This window comes from Acanthochromis polyacanthus, chromosome 4, assembly GCF_021347895.1.
Source record: "Acanthochromis polyacanthus isolate Apoly-LR-REF ecotype Palm Island chromosome 4, KAUST_Apoly_ChrSc, whole genome shotgun sequence".
Classification (NCBI taxonomy): Eukaryota; Metazoa; Chordata; class Actinopteri; family Pomacentridae; genus Acanthochromis; species Acanthochromis polyacanthus.
The window spans coordinates 38,057,093-38,070,272 of NC_067116.1; the positions used below are offsets into that span (position 1 = coordinate 38,057,093).

The 13,180-nt window shown below is 44.0% G+C and overlaps 1 long non-coding RNA gene across 2 annotated transcripts in view; it reads left to right on the plus strand.

The window, feature by feature from the left end:
* Positions 1-9,593, plus strand: part of LOC110949696 (uncharacterized) — a 38,350-nt gene extending 28,757 nt beyond the window's left edge. For both annotated transcript variants that reach the window (XR_002595597.2, XR_002595596.2), the window contains exon 4: positions 8,970-9,593. This is a non-coding gene — a long non-coding RNA (uncharacterized LOC110949696). The remainder of the gene's footprint in view (positions 1-8,969) is intronic.
* Positions 9,594-13,180: the final 3,587 nt, after the last annotated feature.

The window sequence follows — 13,180 nt, forward strand, 5'->3', positions numbered from 1 at the left end:
GTAGATATACTACTTTTATTTATTTGCTAAAAAGACCTAAAATAATGCTTGTCAAATGAGTCATGATTTTATTTCATCAGGGGAAAATGCAAGGGCTGCTTAAGCATTTGAACCACGAACATCACTATTACCAAGGGGGAAAAAAGAGTCAGACGCTTTATTAAATTGTACAAACCAAAGAATTTCGAGGTGTATTTTCTTACAATCTTCATGGAGCGACTTGAATGCGGACTGTTCATTTGTGTGTGTGATTGTCGTCCAGTCCACTGCAGCTTTTCTCATTTTGATTGCCCACTGCTTTTTATTTGCTTAGGTATTGATTGAATGTGGTCCACCCTCTGAAGTAATAGTTGCTGAAAGCCTTTACAGCCATCACTCAATTCATTCTGGCCTGTTTCACGTGGCTTTCTTTTTCTGAGCAAATAAGCCATCGGATCTGTCACAAAGCAGCTTATCATTCAATTGGAAAAACAGAATTTTAATATGTGCAATGACTTCTTTTTAATACACAGTGAAAGGAATGTTTTATTTGCCTTTGTTCAAGCATTTCTAAAAAAAATTTTTTTTCAAGATTGTTACGCTTGCAAATGCTCATAGTCACATTTTTCCACTCATTACAATTTGCATGCAATAAAATTATTATTTTATTTATTTCAGACACAATAACGGTCCATATAAAAACAAACAAAACACCAACAGACAAAAACCAACAACAGTTATAATCCATATAAGCAGTCTCTCCAGTGACTCCAGAGCTCAGAACTGTACATGACAGTAAAAGACAATAAAAGATTCAAGTATTATTTTTATTTATTTTATTTTTATTATAGGAATAGTCATTATCTCCAAACAAAAGAGAACTATTAAACCCCTTTCATTAATGCATAATTATGATTTTCAAGGTGTCAAATTGCAGAAGCTAATTGTTTCTATAAGTAAAAACAGGCTGACCAAACTGATTTCATTTTGTTGATACTCAGACTAATTCCTTATGTGAAACTACCCTTCTTAGAAAGTAGATCCTGAGTCAAGTGTTGCTGCTGTGGTTTTTCTCAGAGCTGCAACACTGAGCCCCAAGTCTGATTATAGACTCAGGGAAAAACAGTCAGGCATTTATCCAAGTCACTGATTATGTCATTTCAACAGGCTGCAAGCACTCAGACGGGCTAGACAGCTCTGAGGGGAGAATTATGAAGCCGGAGTGGAATGGAGGCTGTATGAAAAGGAAATGAAAATGGAGTAGTGCTGTATGTGTGATTAAACTGCCTGCTCACCGGCAAAAGGCCACGGCGGTGTAACACAGGCCTGAGATTTGGCCGTAATGAAAATGTGAAGGTGGTGGGGTTTGAACCCCCTGAATGACGTGTATGAGCGCGCGCACACACACACACACACACACACACACACACACACACACACACACACACACACACACACACACACACACACACACACACACACACTTACTTCATATTATACATGCATTATATATCGTACGTATGGTTTATATGGGAAGCCACTCAGACAGGCTGCTGATGCAATTTAAGACTTCAATCAGGGAGGAATAATACTATGTAGTAGGAAAGAAAAGCAAATTAAAAATAAAACATTCAGATTCATGTTTAGTAGGTAATTCAAGCAAACCGAACACAATCCTGGAAATGCCGTTGCCCTTAGAAACAGGCAGACAAGACTACGGTGGCCACATAAATATTAAATTGGACCATTCAGATACAGCGACAGCATCCCAGTCATCAAGCGTGGGAACAGACTAAGCGATTAGGGGATGAGGGGTCTGTGTCATGGAGGGGGTTGCGGTTAGTTCATGGCCAGACACCCCAGCTGCACCGACTTCCATTCAGAAACAGGTTAAGAAGGACCTCAAGGGTCAAGGTTAGAGGGGCTGGGGGGAAGGGGTCATCATTGCAGCGTATAGCAGTGTGTGTGTGTGCAATATTCGTCTGTCGTTCATCCCCGACTGGCTGGCTGACTTGTCTGTGAGCTGCCTCCGTGTTTGCTTATTTTATAAGCTGCTTCTTATTGCTTCGCTCCAGGGACAACTTGAGCTGAGAAACAGGGGAACCCAACCCCCTTCAGTCAGCCTCTGGCCAGTCTCCAGCCGGCCCTGAGCCAAATCGAGCCAGAAATCAGTCCTGCAGCCCAGTCAACCCCCTGGTCAAACAACCCCCAGCCAAACACAGTCAAACCCAGTCAGACACTTTGACAGCCCCCGTTGTCTGTCTCAGTCTGCTGCCTCCTGTAATTTAACATGTCGGCTCAGGGTTCCTTGAACGTGCATGCCTCAATCAGAAATGCGGTGCGTTTCGTTGTGTGTTACCACTGAACACTGTGGCTGTATTCTTTGAAATCATCACATTTTACAATTCAGGTTTAAATTCCCATTCTGATACGGCATGTCGTGTCTCCGACTGAATTTCCCTTCGGGGATGAATAAAGTGATTCTGACTAATTTCGTGTGCCGCGTTTCGTATCTGTTGACGGTGCCGGCCATCGAACCTTTTTATTGGTGAAAAGCAGTGGGTCACTGTATCGTTGCCATTTCATCAAATCATCCGAGAGGCGAGCGCGCGAGCTTGCGGCACATTACGCACATTACGTTAGAAATAAACAGTGTAAGCCCTTTAAGAGGAGGGACTGCAGCACATGAGGAGAGGATAAAGAGGGGATGTGCAGGGAGATGAGGAAAAGGGAGGACAGAGGAGGAGAGGGCAGACATGGAGAGGAGCAGAGGCACAAGCTAACCCACCCTGCGGTTGCCTGCTTCCATTCTTCATCGGGGACTTATGCTTCATTAGACTGTCTGAAAGAAAGACCCGCTTTCCCTCATCACCTCAATAGACTAGTCCCCCTTCTCTTCCATAGCCTGGAGCGTTCTCCGACAAAACCCACCTCCCTTACTCCCGTTTTCCTCCTCATTTCTGCCTCCCATCTCCTAATCGTCTCAACTCGCGCTGAAATCAAGCTTAGTAACAGCAGTTTTGTGAGCCCCTCTGGTCCGACGCCTCCCTCCCTCCTTCTCTCCCCCTTCCTCTCCACCTCCTATCATCCTCCGATCCCCACCAGCTCCCCTTCTCCGCTCATTCACTCACCTTGGTCAGACACACCACCCACCCACTGCTTAAATCCCTATCAGCATGTCAAGTAAATGTCTGCCCAGCTGGGGTTGACACACATATAGACACACAGACACACACACACATGCTGAAATATAAATGCACTACACACACAATCTTTTGCTTGCTTCTGGGGTTTAGCCTTCCTCCCTGCTGACCCTTTTCACCCCTGTTTTGCTCTCTTCCCCTTCTCGCCGCCTCTCTTTCCCCCTCTGCCTCTCCTCAGGCACTGATCTGACAGGATGGTTTGGCTAGCTGACTATATCTGCAAGAGGTTTATCACAGAGCTTCACCGCTCTCCTTCTGTTACCTGCCTGTTTTTATTTTCAATATTAAAGTGCTTTCTCCAGAAGCCCCTCCGTACCTTAGGCCATGCTCACCTCAACATCCCATCTATTTGATTAAAAGGTTAGCGGAATCCTATCCTCTAAATTTGTTACAGTAAAATCTGGTCAGTTTATCTTCCAATGCAATCTGTAGCTGGAATATCTGGGCTGCGTGTTATGAAATAAGGTCTCATCTCAGCCTTATTTTGAAGTCGCTCTACTGCCGAACACTCTGCTTTTCCAGGTGCACAAAAAATATTTTCTTGACTAGATTTTTTTGCACAAAGATATCATTGCGTTCTTTTGCACAATCTACCTGTTAAATTCATTTTTTGCAGAGATGTTATTACATTAAGATTAAACTTTAATACGCTGTGAAAAAGATATTTATTTACGTAGAGGTTTGCCTGTTGCAGAGAGAGCTTTTCTTGTTTGCAAATACGACTGCAATTGTGTTGTTTTAGCATCAGAGTTGAGTGATTTTCTTGTTCGTCTAAATTGTCACAAACTTGGTCTTGATCTAATCTCCTACCAGCTGCAGTCTCCTGGGTGGGGGAAATTATTTGTGTAATTTCTGTTTATTATTCTCACATGGTGCTACATTATGCTGCTATTTCTTAGTATTTTCCCCTGCATGTGTTTCTGGTTCATATACACTGCTGATATCATTAACATAAAGTGGAACAGTGAACGCTGAGCTCCCGGCAGACTTTAAAAAAAACACGCAGCCTCCCCTGTTTCTTCTCAGAATAAAGTGACCGTTTCCCGTTTTAAGTAACCCCCCCTCCCTTCTTATTCGTGCCACATTTCAATCATTACTGTGATTTTTGGGGACAATGACGAGCCCGGTGCAATCTCACCAGCGCTTCTGTCAACATACCACAGTCTTTATGTAAATGTATTCAGATTCATTCTCAGCCCCGTGGACCATCATCTCTGCTGGGTGGCGGTGGAGGCTGTTCGGTCACATTTTCTCCTGTAGCAGGCTAGCCGACTGAAAAACGTGCAACACAGCTGGTGAAGCACACAGCGAGGTGGACCCCTGCCAACACGCCTGAGAAACCCCTATTAAACCCTATGTTTATATTGGGGCTGTGATTTACAAATGTGCGTTTTCTTGCCTTTAGGCATGTGCACCCCCTATGTCGTTTTGCTTTTTCATCAGGCGCACAGCAGACAGCAATAGAATCGCGAGGACGGGGTCCTTGCTGCATGTGCACGGCGAGATGGGAAGGGGAGGGGAACGAGAGGGAGAGAAGAGAAGAGGTGTGCATGTGTGCATTTTCATCTTAGTGGGTGCTCCTCTCTGGAGCCCGGCGCTCTGCTCATATTGAGATATTTCCTGAGTGCGTTGACACAATTATGCGCACACTCGCGCACACACACACACACACACACACACACTCGCACTCGCATTCGGCTGTGTACGGCTGCGCTCATCAGCTGTGGCTCATTTCTAATGTTCTGAACTTGGTGCTCAGCAAGTTCATTGTTATTCATTTCACTGTCATCCTGGGCGCCCTGTGAGACTGACCAAGTGTCCAGCCCGGGTTCAGGCAGGACGGTGTTTGTCACACACACACACACACACACTCGTGCCCACACAAACCTATTGTTTCAGCAGCAGGATGGCTGTAGTCCTTTGGGTAAACGTGTGTGCTGACTCCATCAGAGGACACGGTGAGACGCTGCAGTTTGTCAATGACCTGGTTCCACTGCATTCAGCTGCAGCAAAGTTCAGTTCTCTGGTGATTAGATGCAACCAGAGCAGATGTACAGACTTCTCTAGCTAAGTAGGATGTTGTCTGTGCTCTGGCGAGGTGTGAAGCATGGATTTGAAATATTAAAGCCTGATTGTAGGTGTGACTGCAAATATTTTTCATCAGTATTCATTTCATATCATATAAAACTAAATTAAGAACAGTTTCTGACTTCAACTTCTGTGGAGTGCATGTGCTTTCATTATTTAAAGTTGTTTGGAATAAGCATCTTTCTTCCCTCTTATTTTGCTGGCCTTTACTGTCTTCTGTCTTTCTTTTCTTTTTCTTTTTTTTCCCTTTTTTTTAAACTTTCTCCTTCTGTCACAAGAAAACCAGGGGCGGCAGTTTGCTTAGCTGAGTCCATAAAGAGGCATTTTAAAAAGCTGTGTTAACAGACCAACAAAGCTTTAAATGTACCCCCCTCTGTGAGGGGGTGGTTCCCATAGGGATGTGGCGTGGCGCTCCATTGGTAGGCCTCTATCCGGCCACTCATTCAGCCCAACGCTCAGTCACGGTCACTTATGGTAGGAGGGAAAATCACACAATTCAGCCCAGGCCTGATCCAATGACATGTTTTTTTAATGAGGTGGCTCTATGTCTTTGTTTGGGCACCAAATTCAAGTCCAGACCTGAGCAAGTGCTGCTGAATAAGATGCAAGGCCATGGCCAGGCACAACTTAGCACACAAAAAGCACAAAGAGCCCAGCTTCAGTTGAGCCACTGAATAGCTCTCCACTTTCACACTGTTTGCCTGCGAACACGGCTAGCTACAGCGATACTGACAATTAACTTTAATTTCTTATAGCTAATGACATTTTCATGCATGTGTTTGTCACTTCCTGCGCTGTAGGACAGGCTCAGATCTGTTTATTATCAGAAGTATACACTGACGCTCAAAAGAAGTGCCTGGAAGCCATTTCTAGCCCCTCCAGTTATGTTTTCCAGGGTCATACACAGAAAGATTTCTTTCTCTTTCATTTTCACCGGCCCCGGTGTCTTTTTCAGAAAACGCCACACCATATATCACACATATAGGTGCATGTGTCATACACTGTGTGTACATCTGTGAGCGTGCCAGGCGCTCACTGGTTTGTATGTTCAGGGGTGAGGACTGTCATTAAACTGTCTGCCTGCATCACCAGACTCAACCATCACCCTGCCTTGCTGTCCATTCTGCTTCTCGCCGGGCGCTCGAACGGCACTCACACACAGATTCACTTGGCCATCAGCCAGGATTCACATACAGAAAGCATACTGCCTGTCTCCTTACATTCAACACAAAACCGATTCAATATTTTGAAGGCTGGCTTTAGCTAGCATTGACATTTTTAAGTTAAATGCTGCACGTAGCTAATATGTGCAGAAATTCATCTGAATTTCTTTGAAATTTATGCCAAAAATTTATATAGACATGCAACGTCTCTGCAAAGAATTTTCTTCTTTGTTGATAAAAAAGCAGTTTAGATCTGATTTCCAACCTGCTTCACTCATGGACCTTTAGTATAAAATAGTGTCATCATGTGACAAGAGAAGAGAATTTTGTTTGTTTCATTGTTTGACTTGAATGATTTTATGTCCAGAAAGAGGTAAAGTTATGAAAGCAGTGCCATTTTTTTCCACTGAAACCTAGATTGTAATCAAAGTCTATATATTCATGAAGCAAGATTGGACCTTTAAGGATGAAAACTGAGTAAAATCCAAAGAAAATTTTTTGTGTTTCACTGAAGGCCAGTATTGGGCTAACACTACAACACACAGTCTGCCCACTGGACCTGTCTGCCTGACCGCTAAAGCACTCTTATACCCTCTCGTAGAGCCAACCCATCAGGCGGGCTACTCGTCTCTGATTTAGTCCGACTCTGTTCTTTGCTCACGTTCAAGGCTGTGGTAATGGGAAATTAGTATGCAGAGAAGCAGACAGACGGTCCAGTGGATCTAATAGGTGGCCAGACTGGAGAAGTAGGCTGGAGTAGGGGGGAGAAAGAGCATCTCGTTCACTTCTCCTCCTCCTTCCCCTTTCCCCTTTATCGCCTCGTTCCCCATGCCCTGTCCCAAACCTTAATGGGACGTCAGACGGACAGCCTCGCCTGAATTGAGCAGGGAGTGCAGCCTCCAACCCCCTTGTTGTCTCTCCAAAAAAAAAAGAAGAGAGACGCCCCCATCCCCCCCTTCTTTTGCCCCATTTGCTCCCACACTGCTAGCACCCATAGCTGCTCCCCTCAGTTCTCAGGGCTATTGAAGGGGGTCCCAGACACCCTCCACTCTGCAGCCCCTTCAGCCCAACTCTGCATAAATTAGGCACGTCTCCCTGGTGTCTCGTCAGCCGGTCGGGGCACGCCTGGCCCCAGGTCTGCCATCTCCCAATCTGCTGCTCTTGCTCCCCTCATGCTGTCACCTTCTGTCTCCCTCCACCTCCCCCATCTACTGTATTTTATCAATCCTCGATCTTCAACCCATGCCAGCTCCTCCCGCCTTGTGTTTCTTCTAAAATCACCACCTCCTCTCGTCAATCTTCCCCTTCCTCGTCTTCCTTTTCTCCTTTAAATCCCTCGACACACACAAGCTCCCACCTCGCACATTTTTTACCTTCCACATTTTCTCTTTCTAGTTTTCTTTTCATATTCTTATTCTAGTTTCTCACTTGTATCAACAAAGTCCTCTCCTCTCCTCTCCTTTTTTCCAGCTCAGGATATTGTTTACATCTGTCTTGGTAATCACTGGCAGAGCCTCTCTAGACCTCACAGATGTTGCAATAATACTGGGGATTAGCGGGCTTAACACTCGGGCTTATTTAGGGAGTTTTCCCGATGGCCTCGCAGTGAAGCCCGTCAGCTCCTCTGAATTTGACCTTTTTTTCAGTTTTGCTCTGTGTTCAGATCCTGCAGTCTCACTTCTCTTTGATATGTGATTTTTTTTTTTGTCTGGCACGCTTGTGTTGTTTTATCCAGATTGGTGCTCTGGGCGCTGACTTCCTGTAGCTACGTCGGGGTTCGGATTAAATTACGGAGTTAAATATTTGACACATGACGGGGAGTGCAAGCTTTAGCAACGTGCTCTGCTAGCTTCACGTTTTTTTAATATTTAAATAATCCTAGCTGCCTTACAGATTCAACCGTTGCTTGCTAGCCCTGTGCTAGCTTCTTTCTCTGTTACGAGGCTCCTCTGCTGAAGGATAATTAGATGGCCTCCTCACACTCAGCATCTCTGCGTCATGCTGTAACAACCCGTTTTATGACCAAGCAGATCCCAGCGTGTGTGTGTGTGTTTGTGTATGTGAGTGTGTTTGGGGTCAATGTATTGCTGTCTGGATCCTAATCCCAAAGGTGATATTAGTCTGGTAGGGGGGCAGCCCGTCCCACCGCCTCCGGTTTGCGTATGTGTGTGTTTGTGCTGCAGGCGTTGGGGTCAGCCAGGAAGCCCAGACAGGCTCTACCTTGACCTCTGACCCATGACTGTCTGCTAGATCATGGGTCATGCACACCACCGATGCACACAGCTGATAGACGCGCAGGCAAACGCACACGCACACACGTCCATGCGCATGCCTCCTATTAACAGTTTGATGTGTCTGGGAGTATTGATGATGACACGAGCAGCGTCATCCCTGCAAGATTTAAACAAGGACAGCTTTTCCTGCATAACGTTCAGCCCGCTGTCACTTAGATGAATATTACTGGACTAATGGCAAAATTTGCAGGATCTTCATTTTTGCTAATCATTTTTTTTTTTTTATGATTATATCTTCACAGATGCAGTCAGAAATGCCACCGTGAAGAGGAAAAACGGCGATCAAGCTTCCATCATTAGGCCCGAATAACAAAGCGCACACGCTATCTGTAGCCAGTTTCTTAGAACATGTTTAGCCTTGGCTACATATGGAAACCGCCGCCTCTGCACCTGCAAGAACAGCCAGTTAGACACACATCATTAGAGTCTGATTGTCAGCGGTCTTTGTGGACGCGAGCAGGTAAGTCAGAGCCGTTTCTAAAAGGTAAGTGTAGAGGTTGAATCAATTTAAGAGCTGTCTAAAGTGTAAAATGGAGCCGCCGAACAATATTTTCCAAAATTAGTTTCATTAGATATGAATTACTATATTTGAGACCAATTTTAGGTCGGAGATTGGATGAGACCCCAAGGGGTCCCTCTTTTCACTTAGTAATTTACATTCAAGTATTTGACTGTAAAATTGTTCAAGAGTTTGTAGCGGTTGAATTACTTTCCACTTTTTGTGTACACATACGAATTTATACAATCTTTCTGACAGTGTAATCAACTAATTTATCATGAAAGAGCGAATGAGATTGCGATATTATGAAAGTGTTGTTTTGATATGGTATATATGCTCAATAAAGTTGATCCATGTGAAATGAAAAGTCGCCTTAGTTGTTTTTTCTTTCTTGATCTGTTTGAGTTTTGTTTCTGAACGTGTCATGCAGTTGCTTTTAATTGCTGGCATTATAATTTACAGTTAAAGGAGAAGTCTGAAGAGATTCCATATCTTTATTAATGCCGAATAATCGCCTGAAAATACCCAAACAACAATAGACATGATCCTAATTTCCTGCGTAGCCAAAGCTTGATGTATCTTTTTCCTCTGTGCCTGAAAGCTTTAAATTTGTTACACATTTGCATTGAAGTTTATTTTGTCAGTCCTGGTGCTGCAAGTACACCCCCTGTCAAACGTTTTAGGACGCTTTCTCATTCATTTGAATGAGAACGTAAGCTCACTGTAAGCTCATTTTTGGGTGCATTTGCTAAAAACTGCAGCTGTTTTAGGAGATGGTTTAAACTTTACATACATATAAATTTAGATTTCTGGTCAATTTTTTTTTAAATTTGGGGTTGAATCTTAAAGGCTGGTTTTCAAAAGTTGGAAAGAAAGAAAATGTGGTTTGGGTGTTTTCATTAGATTAAATTACAAGAACAAAAATCTATACTAAAATCATCCCGTTACACCTCAGCAGAAAGACAACACTGGTACTAGAATTCACATCTGTTTACTGGAATCATCAGAGTAATCTGTGACTGAAGGGTTAGAACAGGAAAGACTGAGATTGGGATTGAAAGAAATTTTGGATTTAATGACGAAAACAAAAATATCCAACATCACCAGGCTGGTCCACCTCAGCACAAACACAACACTGATGCTACAAGTCCTGCCTGAGATGAGGACCCAGAAGCTACAGGAGTCTGTTCACTTAGATTACTCTGATTTTTCCAGCAGTGACTGAAGGGTTGGAAGAGGAACAGTTAAACCTAGTGGCCTAAATCTGTAGTGTCAATTAGGTGCCTTTGTGTGTGAGCAGCAGGGGTGTTGAAGCGAACTGCTGGAGCTGAAGGAAACTCTGAACAATGATACACATTCATAACCACACACACACACACACACACACACACACACACATCACATCGCTCCTGTTTTTTTGTGGGGATCACACCTCCTTTTGTTTTCCCCCCAACAGCCAGTAGAGGCGATGCCCCAGTGCCCCCAGTGTGCTCCACTGCTCTGGCTGAAATGGGCTCCTTTGCTCCCCTCCAGGTCTCCCCCTCACCCCCCACAGCAACACCAGTCCCCTCGCTCGCTCTGGACTCCCCTCGGCCTCCCTCCCCCCCGACTGGTCCTGACCTGAAATTATAGGACCAGGCAAGCCTCCATGGCCAGGCCAGCATAAAAGGAGGTGTGTGTGTGTGTGTGTGTGTGTGTGTGTGTGTGTGTGTGTGTGTGTGTGTGTGTGTGTGTGTGTGTGTGTGTGTGTGTGTGTGTGTGTGTGTGTGTGTGTGTGTGTGTGTGTGTGTGCGCACCATGGCCCTGAAAGAAAGTAGGAGATTATCCCATTCTGTGTGTCCAGTCACCAGTGCAGTATTGACCACGGTGGGCCACCCAGGGAGCGTCCAGCCAGCCGTGAGATGGCCTGATATACATGCTTACTGGCCGTGCTAGATTCCCCCACTCTCACCGGGGAGAAGGCCGAGCCCTACAGGCTTTCTAAAGACGCTGACCAGCTCTCCGAACACACACATGACGCTCACACATTTCAGCTCCGGCCTCTGTACAGTGAACAGACACTGCCATCAGGTCGTTTTCTCTGTCCTGTGAGGCGAGGCGGAGGTCATCGGGGAGGTGGAAAACCTCTTTAATGGTGGGAATGATACCATAACACCTATAGATGGAGTTACGGATCATGTCACATAAAGTCTGTGTACAAGTCGGAGGCCTGTTCACAGCTGGTGGCGAATGTGAAGACGAGCGTGGAGGAGGGGGGGAAAGGTGCTGAAAGATGGAATTATTTGTTTTTATTTTAATGCTTCCCTACAAATATTTACACAGCACGCTTTGTTATTTCTTTGGCCTTGTTATCACTCTAAAATTAACTGTAATCCCTTCATATTTGCTTTATTTTTGCTAAAAGACGCAAGAAGAAAACACACAATTTGTTTTTTCCTCTGAATTCGACTTTAGTTTTTTTAGCAGACAAACACGCCGACGATTAGCCACACTCAGTATATTTAAAGTCTTTCAGCTGCGCTGATTTGCAGCAGCTCCTTGACTTGTAAAAGCAGCCCCATTATTGACCTAAATAAACCCTCAGGGGTCGACTAATTGTCTTTTAATTGCTCGGCTGTTTGTTTGTGGATGGAGAGTCTCTAACATCTCGGTCCGTTAACAACACAAAGGCCTTTAACGGCGGGACAGAGCTGCATAATAAAGCTCAGTGGCTGTAAAACAGATAATAATAAAATAAGACAATGCAGAGGAAGGGTGTGTATTGTGCTGCTGTGTTGTTTGGTTGCATGTAAACCTCTAAATGATTCTGATAATTCTCTGTTTTGATTCTGAATTTCCTCTGACAGATGTGCTGGAATAAACAAGATGTGTTTTTTTTTTAACTGATCAAATTGTTGCATATTTTACATCCCACTATTTTGCTCCTTCTGTTGTATTTTTTTCTTTTTTGAGCATCTGTTGTTTCAGACACACACAATATGACGATGCACGAAGCAGTAAAGATGTAATTATTACAGGAAGGGAAAAAAAAAGATCAAATCAGCCGACACATATTTCACCATAGTAACATGAATCGTTAAAAAGCACTCTGCTCAGATTGCGCTTACATGCGTCACAATAACAAGAAACATTATTTTTATGGGTTGTTTGTGTGTTTCGTCGCTTTCAATTCGGAAGCGATGCTATTTTTAATTCCACTCGCGTTGAAAATTATGGCGCCCTGCGATGACACTCTAATGTCCTCCAAAATAGAGCGTGATTTCATTTTCCTAAAACTGGCCTCATTAAATAGCATCTTAATTGTCCTTGGTGAGAGCGCATCAGTGTGAAGAGTGTTTAGGCCCTCCGGAGGGATGTGTGTCGTACAGTGAGGACATTTGCACGAACACGGCAAAAATAGACTGACAAGTCATTATTATTAAGATTAAAAAAACTGTAAAATGCAAAGCTGCCACTGTTGCATTTTTATTATAGCAATGCAGCCTTGCTAGACAATCATTAGCACATTTAGCTCCAATGAATAAAGACCTCCCTAATGAGCAAAAGCTCAAGTAGGTGTTTTTACATAAATCGGCCACCTGTGCAATCTATTTTCTTTCATTTTTGACTTCATTTCAGTGCAGTAGCATCCAAAAATTTCAGTTCAGAGAGTTTATCTGTGATGAGATCTCACCAAACACACACACAAAAAATAATTCTTCTATACTCTGTTCTCTCATCAGATTATTTACTGTAATTTAACTGGTGACAAATTAGTGTTGAGTCCATTTTTTAATCGCACATTCACCATTCATTGAATTGTTTTCCGAGCCACGAGAAGTCTGGTGCACGGAGACTGTGCTCACGTTCACGTGTGATAAAAAGCTGACTTTCAAAACGTGCTGATGTGATGTTAAAGTGGAGGGGTAAAAACTGAACTCGTAATGAGAGTGTGAGCATCAGATTTATCAAATT